We start from the raw sequence: 8,589 nt of genomic DNA on the forward strand, positions 1-8,589 counted from the left end.
TGGCTTTTCTAGGGTCTATACATCCTTTCAAACCAGCAGTCTGGATGCCCTAAAATTGATTAGTTTCCTAGTCGCCTTTCCAAACATTTATAAGGTATAGTAAGGGGTGAGGAAAATACTTTGCTGAGAGAAAAACTCAGTGCTAAATAATTTGCAGATACCAATATGCTATAGCTTAGAGGTATTATTATTATTATTATTGGAAAGACACCTTTTTAAAATTTTTTGGTTCTTTTATTTTTATTTTTTAATTTTTTTCTGTATTTGTCCTTTTTTAAGAACGTTTTTTATCCTTGAGCTAAAACTTGAGGTTTTAACTAAACCTAAATATCATTCAGAGAATCTGTATCCTTAATAGCTAGAGTACAAAGAAGGAAACCCTGTCTCCCAGAGGCCTAACAGTACTTCTTAGAAAAAACAGTACACAGTCAATCCACAGCAGGCGGTAAGAGTGGAACAGCACTCTGCTCAATGGTGCTTATATATAGCCACCACACAGGTAGCACATGCAGGAGAGATGGAGAAAACACTGAATAATCTATCACAATGTCAAATGATAGTCTGGCCTTGAGCCAGTAAAGGAAGTTCTATTTCATTTTTGCCTTGCTTTTCGAATATGGTTTCTCTACTCTCTTAAACTTTTTCAGTTCAACAATTAGTTCCCAATATTTCAGGTATAACCATGAGTCTCCCATTCTGGCATTTGTTAGTATTCCAGACATCACCACAACATGTATCATGTTTAAATATGTCAGTTAAACAGCTGCCATCTCTAGTTCAGTGGCAGCTGGGTCAATGGATGCTCAAACCAGTAAGCTCTTCTCTATTTCCAGCTGCTTGTTTTAAGGGAGAATCAGACTGCTGTAAATATTCTGTCTTTCTGTAAGAGCATCTTCAAACTCTTTCAGCAAAACTTGGCTCTCTTTTGCCAGTCTTCTTCCTTTTCCAGGCAGCTCTGGTATGACTCCTTAAAGGCTGTAACTGTCTCTTTTCTTGCATAACCTGTACCTGTTCCTGTTCCAGAAGCTTCTTTTCTTCTACCAACTTGTGACCCCGAGAGATAAGGGCTTCTTAAAAACTAGTAGTTCTGTTTTGTTCCTTTTCAAATTCTAAAGACAACTGAGTGACAGTGTGGCGATTTACTGAGATCAGGGCATGATACTTGGCTCCAAGATCCATTCGGAAAGCAGCTGTTCTCTGATGATATGCTTCCTTATCTTTTTCTATTTCTTTTTGAGACTCCCTAGACAAAATCCAACCTGATATGAATAAAAGGGGAGATAAAACTATGCATAATAAAAAGTCAGAGCTTAAGTTCTTTAATCTTTACTTAAAGACAACACAGAGCAAGTAAGAATAGTATTACAATAAAAGCTTAAGACCTCAGAAATACCAAAAGATAACATTTTTTATGAAACTGTATAATATGCAAAATTCTTATATTAAAACTAGTTAAGGGCTGTGTATGCTCAGAAGACAAGTATTGTCCAGTCACTGATGCTCTAGCTGAGACAGAGGCTGCAAGTTCACTCAAATCCTGGCAGCAGCTTTACCCTGGACCAGAGGTCCCTTTTATTGGAACATAGACAGGGAAGCTAAGGGCCCCAGATTCCCATCGCATAAATGGATATGGCTGATTTGTAAATATTTGAATCTCATTATGACACTGCTAGACTTTCAAGCTTGCTTTTTAGCCTAAAGGAGGAGGAGGTTCCTATTTTGTGCCTTGGGAAAAAGCAGCCATTCCTAGCATCAGAACCAACAGGGCACAATTCCATGTGCTCCCATTACTCCCATCAGCACTGAAACTAGGCTGGATATTCCAATTTTGGAGACCATTTAAGTTATTCATGGAGATATATACCTCTGGGTCAGGAGCGCTGTGGCCTCTGCCTGCTGCATCTCCGGAAAGATACTTCTGACTACCTTAGAAAGCAAAGGATTTTGAGCAGTGGGGAGAGAAAAGACAGAAGTTCTTTGGGCTCTGAAGTCAACTGTGGGTAAAGAGAATAGAGAGTGTATACTCTATCTTAAAATTCAATTTAAATTTAGTGTATGTCCTCTCTATAAATAATGCTACATGTATAATCTTCACTTATCTATGTGAAGAATCTATGTGGCTCCAACTATAGAACAACCTTCATTATAAATCCTGCTTGACAAATGAATAGATCTTTTTTCTTGGACTACACCAAGTTCACACACACAAATAAGATATTAACATGCTTGAAGAAAGCATCACAAGAAGAAAGTTCATGCCAAATGACCAAATAACAATTTCTATCCTGGGTGATACTGAAAGGAATCTTCTGAATGTCAAGGTATGAAAGGATATCTTATTTGAAATACTCCAACCCTTTTCTCCTGGAAGCAGGTGGTCCTGTCTTTAATCTGGGCAGAGATTTTTTTTTTTGACTGCATTCCAACCTTGCCGTAGTCAACTGCACAAATTCGATGTCAGTGGAGAGGCTCACATGAGGGAAACCTGGCTTGAACACTCTGAACCAAATGATTTGCTCCAAAGCCCTTCTGAAATGAGAAATGTGACAGATGACCTCCATGCCAGAGAAGAAGAACAAAACAAGCAAACCTTTCACACCTTGGAGGGAGGAGGCTTGCTCTAACCACCATGCAGATGTCTGGTCAGCCCATTATTTGCACATCTGGAAAACAAATAGATGTGGTTTCAAGAAGCAAACTTCACAAAATGAGAGAAATGCTGTTGGGCACAAAGGCTGTGATCTATACCAGTCAAAATGTTTTTCCCCTCTATTAATTCTTAATTACTGTTTAATTATTTTACATGGGTAAAATGGCTCTTTGGAGGTTTTCCTACAATCTCCATATGGTGTACAATCGCCTGGAGCTGTGTTTCTCAAAATGTGGCTTTTATCACCTGCATAAGAATTATCTGCATAAGAAAATCCAGGTTCCTGGGTTTATCAGCGAGAGTGAACTAGTATTTCTGAGAGTGGGATCAGATGTATAGATTTTTTTTAAAAAAACATTTTTTTTTACTGTGAAATATGATGTATGTACAAAAACAATAAATTTTGAAGTGCATTGTAACAAATAGTTATAGAACAGATTTCAGAGTTTGGTATGTGTTACAGTTCTGCAGTTTTAGTTTTTTCTTCTAGCTGCTCCAAGATACTGGAGACTAAGAGAAATATCAATATAATGATTCAGCAGTCATACTTATTTGTAGGATTAACTATCTTCTCTCTGTAACTTCATCTTCTCTTTTGATGTTTCTCCCAGTCTTTAGGGGTATTTGGACTAGGTCCATTCTAACTTTTTTATGTTGGAAAGTGGTGTCAACAATATGGGATGGGGGATGGAACTAGTTGCTAGAGAGACTGGCCCCTGGGTTTCAGGACTTATCTGGCCTAGGAACCATCTGGAGGCTGTATATTTCTGGAAAGGAATTTTAGTGTATGAAATTTGGTAGAATTTCAGTTAGAGCCTTAGGTGTTCTTTAGGGTTAAGAGGAATGGTGTTGGTTGGGGTTTTGCAAACCATGAGATACATACTTTTTGATGGGCTTTCTAGGTGGTTTTTGTGTGCTCTAACCGTGAAAGGGAATTTAATTCTTCTTTTGTTTTAAATATTTCTGACAACAAGATCACTGGGGTCAGGATAAAGCCACCATTGTATAGCTAACAAAATAAGAGGAGAGAGTAAAGGAATAACTTTGCAAACTGTAAGGACCTAAGTAATTGGTAATTGATTGTAATAACAATAAGAGATTTTGTAGGTGGAACAAATTGGCGCAGGGATTTAGAGAAAAACTGAGATGACTTTTGGCCAGGATAACTAGGGAGGACTTCATGGAAGGGTGACATTTTAGCTGGACTTTGAAAAATAGGTGAAGATTTCAATTGGTGTAACTGGTGAGGGAATTACAAAGAGGTGAAAGCAGAAAAGCATACACTTACATTTTCACTTTGGTTTGACTGAAGGTTTCTTAACCTCTAGCACATCAGAATCACTTGGGGAGCCCAGGCCAATTAAATAAGAATCTATGAAAGTTGGTCTAGGAGTCCCCGGATGATTCTGTTGGGCTACCTGGGCAGAGAACTACTATACTAGAGAGTGGGGTCTGCATCTGGGAGAGGAGGATAGCAGATGAGGCTGAAGAGCAAGGTTGAGCTAAGTTCACAAAGGGCTATAAATGCTAGTTAAGGAAATCAAAACTTAGATAATAGAAACAGAGTCCTAATGGAAGGTTTCTGGGCAGCAGAGGATTAAATTAAAGCTGTAATTAAGGAAAGTTAATCTGGGAGAAGTGTTTAGAATGGATCAGGTGGGAGGAAGGAAGGGAAAACAAGATGTAAGAGGACTAGTTAGGAGGCTAGCAGAGTAGTTCATGAATGATGTGGAAGGGAAACATATAAGCCTCTTATAAGAAAAAATAAGGTCAGAAAAATGAGTTTCTTCTTTAAGGAAGATGTACAGCTTTAAAGCACTGTGTGCTTGACAGTTAGTTGAAGATTAAGAAAAGGTGTTAGCATGAATGTATTTTTGGCTCCTTGACACTATAATAATTGATCTGTAAGTTCCTACCTTAAAACGAAAAGCTAATTCTTTTTGTACTGGGAAAGTTGATGGATTAATGTTTTTTCTCTCCCCTTCTTTTCTTCCTTCCTTATTTTTTTTAACAGATTCAAGACCACTGTTGCCTTTTTATTGTTTCAAATACTTCTGAAATATTGTTCAGATAATTTTACTGCTTGAAAAGAATTGTTAACGTGAAAATTAAAGGTGATTTTTAAATTGCGTTAAAAATGTAAAAATTTACTAAGCTTTTCTGAAAGGAGCATGGCATACACAGCATATGAATTCTATTCGTCTTGTTGGTATAAAATGAACAATTATCTCACAACAGAGAAAAAGTAATTTGAGAAGTTTTCTTGAATCTTAAGCACAACAGAAAACTTTTGTTTCCTTAATTGACTTTGATGATAAGTTGATAAGAATCTGAAGGAATTAGGTAGCAGTAGGTAGGAAAGCAAGAATGGTTGTGAAAATCCTAGAAAAGAAGATAGCAACTAATTCCATGGGTGAGAGCAAGGGCAAAAAGGAGAATAGTTGGTGTCATTGAGAGAAATCCAGACATATGAAGGAAACATTGGCTACTAGAAAATATTAATTCAGTGTCAGCTACCCTTGAGCTTGAGACCCACCCTTTTCCCCTCCTTCTCACCCATTCCTTCCTCTTCTTCCTTCTTTGGCTTGTAGAGAAGATAATCCCAAAAGTTACAGCCCTATAGAAAACTAACCAATTCTGTAACGAATTTAGCAATCTTATTTCAATACTCCTTTCCTAATAGGCTATTAACCTCTTTTGTTTACATGATCCTGAACTAGCCCTCTTGTTCTTTCACTAATGGACTGAATAAAACTTTAATATGTGCTAAAATTTTTTTTGTCTATTTTACTTGCATAATATCTAGCTTTTAGCAACTCCAGTCTGCAAGTATAATCACATTTAGGAGTTCTTATTTTATGTTACTCAAGCATTTGTTTATGAAGCAGCATTCCCAAGTCATAAACATACCCAGGCCTTTGGCAGCTGCTGGTTTCCTATAGCTCATTGAACAACAGATAGAAATGACAAACTGTTGTCATTCCCCAGTCCTGTCACCACAACCTTGGGATTGGCCTTCAATGATAAGTGCTATAGAAGCAGGGAGAGGTCTTTTTAATAGTTTTCTATTTCTTAAACCCTTCTTTCTTCTAGAGCTGCATTGTCCAATATGGTAGCCAGTAGCCACAAGTGACTATTTACCTTTAAATTAATTAAAATTAAATAAAATTAAAGAATTCAATTCCTTAGTGGACCAGTCACATTTCAAATGCTTAATAGCCATATGTGGCTATTGGTATGGTATTAGTAGCCAATACAGATGAAGAATATTTACATGATTGCAGAAAGTTTTATTGGTAATGTCAGTGTAGGAAACTTTGACCTTGGGGGAAAATGAACAATGAAAAGACCACTACAATCCCAGGAATACTTGTCTAGAAATCTGACTTACAAAAAGACATCACTATACTACACCATGCCATGTTGTAGTTCTCACATCCCTGCTCCCCACCCTCTTTGGTAAATCTTATCTCTTGCAGTTAGAATTGTTCATGAAAGTAGTTGGATCTCAGTAGACAAATCATTGATGCAACATAAGCTTTCAATCTCCTTTTCAACTATTCATATGAGCTGAGGCACTTGGAAAGGGAAATATGGTGTATTCTAGCAAATATTAAGAGGCTTCAAGAGGCAAAACCCCTCAGTAATAGATATGAAATCTTGGGGCCTGAATCATATTTTGCATAAAGGACATGCTCAAGTCTAACCCCCAGTTCTGTGCATGTGAACTCATTGGTAAATAGAACCTTTGAAGATCTATTTGTATGAGATCAAATTGACATTAGTGAATAAACTTGGAAAAAAAAAAAAGACCAAATTGAATCAGAGTGGGCCTTATTCCAATAAGGCTGAAGTCCCCATAATTAGAGAAATTTCTACACAGTAAATTATGAGAAGCCAGAGAACAAAAGAGAGATTGCCATGTGCCATGTGATGGAGGCAGAGGTGTATTTACAAGTCAAGGAACACCAATGAATGCTGGCAAACCATCAAGAGAAATCTACAGACTCCTGACAAAAGTACAGCCTTGAGATACCTTGATGTTAGGCTTCTAGCCTCCAAAACAGAAATAATAAATTCCTGCTATTTAAGCCAATCATTATGTGGTATTTTTTTATAGAGGCCCTGGTAAACTAAGATAATATTGTTTCTTATTAAATTTAATCTACTTGTTTTCTTGGGATACAGTGATACTATGAATTGTATAGGTTTTTGTGGTCTTTGAAAATAGTTCCAGTTAAGTAAAATAGGAAAGGAGAAAAATAATGTAGAACTTTGCATCTTCCTTTAAGAAGATTAGTCATGATGAAAACTATGCTAGAATTTGAGAAAATAAGCAGAATCCATAGCAAAATGATACCTCTCAAATTTCTGTATTGAAACCCTCCTGGCATCTTCCTATGTGTGGCACCATTTATATCCTGCCCCTTGGAGAGTTAATTTCATTTTTGATTACCAACTTATTGGGGAAAAACCATGATTCTTTGTGAGAGCTACAGGACCTTTTCAATGACGGCACTTGACAAATACAAGCGAATATTAGATAATTATAAAAGTTGTTACAATTATAAAGCAATGAAGAGATTTGCTGCCACTTACACGGGGTCTCCTATTTGGGGTGGAGGTAGTTTGAGATTATCATAGTTCAGATTTGACCTCGGGATTGCAGGCCAAGAAACTCAATTTTGTTAGGCAGCCAAAGTTATCAAGAGCAGGGGACTGAGTTTCAGTACCCACATTCATAAAAGATTGATCAAAAGACCCATTTGTTCCTGTATAATGGAAGACATTTCTTTCCAGAGATTAGACTTCAATACATAACATCTGTTATATGTTCTTCTAACTTACAGTTCCAAGCACTCACTTCTTAGTATTAGGGTTCTTAGGACGAAGGTTATATCCAAAGATGCTTGGGCAATCCATAGAATAAAATGGACATGGTACTGTTTTAGTTTGCTAAAGTTGCCAGAATGCAACATACCAGAGATGGATTAGCTTTTAATAAGGGGATTTATTTAGTTACAAATTTACAGTTCTTTGGAGGAAAGGTAGCTGGCTTTCATCTGGGTTTCTTTGTCACCTGGGAAGGTGCACAATGATGACTGCTGGCCTTCTCTCCTGGCTTCTAAGTTCCAATGGCTTTCCTGGGGGCAGTTCCTTTCTGTATCTCCAAAGGTCTGGGCTGAGCTGCAAGTGCTGAAATGAGGTATGCTGAGCTGCTGTGCTCTCTTCTGACCGCTCTCTTTTAAGCCTCCAGCTAATTAAATTAAATGCCATTCATTGTGGAAGGCACTCCCCTTAGCCAACTGCAGCTGTAATCAGCCATAGATGAATTTCACATGCTCATTATTTAAGTCTACAACAGAACAACAGGGCATCATCACCTGGCCAAGTTGACACCTGAACCTTACTATCATAGGTACCCTCTAGATTTGTGCAGTATTGACAGCCTGTAAATCAAACAAGCATTTTGAAGAGTTTTGGGGGACGTTTTTCTTATGCTGTGGAAAGAACTGACAAAACATTAAGAGATTACACTTTTCTGGTGATTGGCATGGCACAGTCTTCTCTGCCATTCTTCAGGAAATGCTGGTACTTTTTCTTAACTTTTTCCTTTTCTAGGCTCCCAAATATAGTTCCTTTTCTAGTTACGTGTATTTTCCTCACATGTAGGTCACCTCAGTCCCTGTATTAGTCAGGGTTCTACAGAGAAACAGAAACAACGTGATATGTATGTAAATTAATTATGAGGAACTGACTCATGCAACCATAAGGTTGGCAAGTCCAAATTTCATATGGCAGGCTATAAGCTGGAAACCCCAATAAAGGTGATGCTAAAGTCCTTAGTTTGAATTCCCTAGCAGAAGCTGAATGGCTTGATAGTACAGCAAGAGCCAAAGCTGAAGCTGAGTCTGACCTCTGAAATCCTCACTTCTGAC

The 8,589-nt window shown here is 37.6% G+C and overlaps 1 pseudogene; it reads right to left on the minus strand.

Moving 5' to 3' along the window:
- Window positions 1–587: 587 nt before the first annotated feature.
- On the minus strand, window positions 588–2,043 carry LOC143645055 (coiled-coil domain-containing protein 127-like; annotated as a pseudogene).
- Window positions 2,044–8,589: the final 6,546 nt, after the last annotated feature.

The sequence above is a fragment of the Tamandua tetradactyla genome, chromosome 8 (assembly GCF_023851605.1).
Source record: "Tamandua tetradactyla isolate mTamTet1 chromosome 8, mTamTet1.pri, whole genome shotgun sequence".
Taxonomy (NCBI): Eukaryota; Metazoa; Chordata; class Mammalia; order Pilosa; family Myrmecophagidae; genus Tamandua; species Tamandua tetradactyla.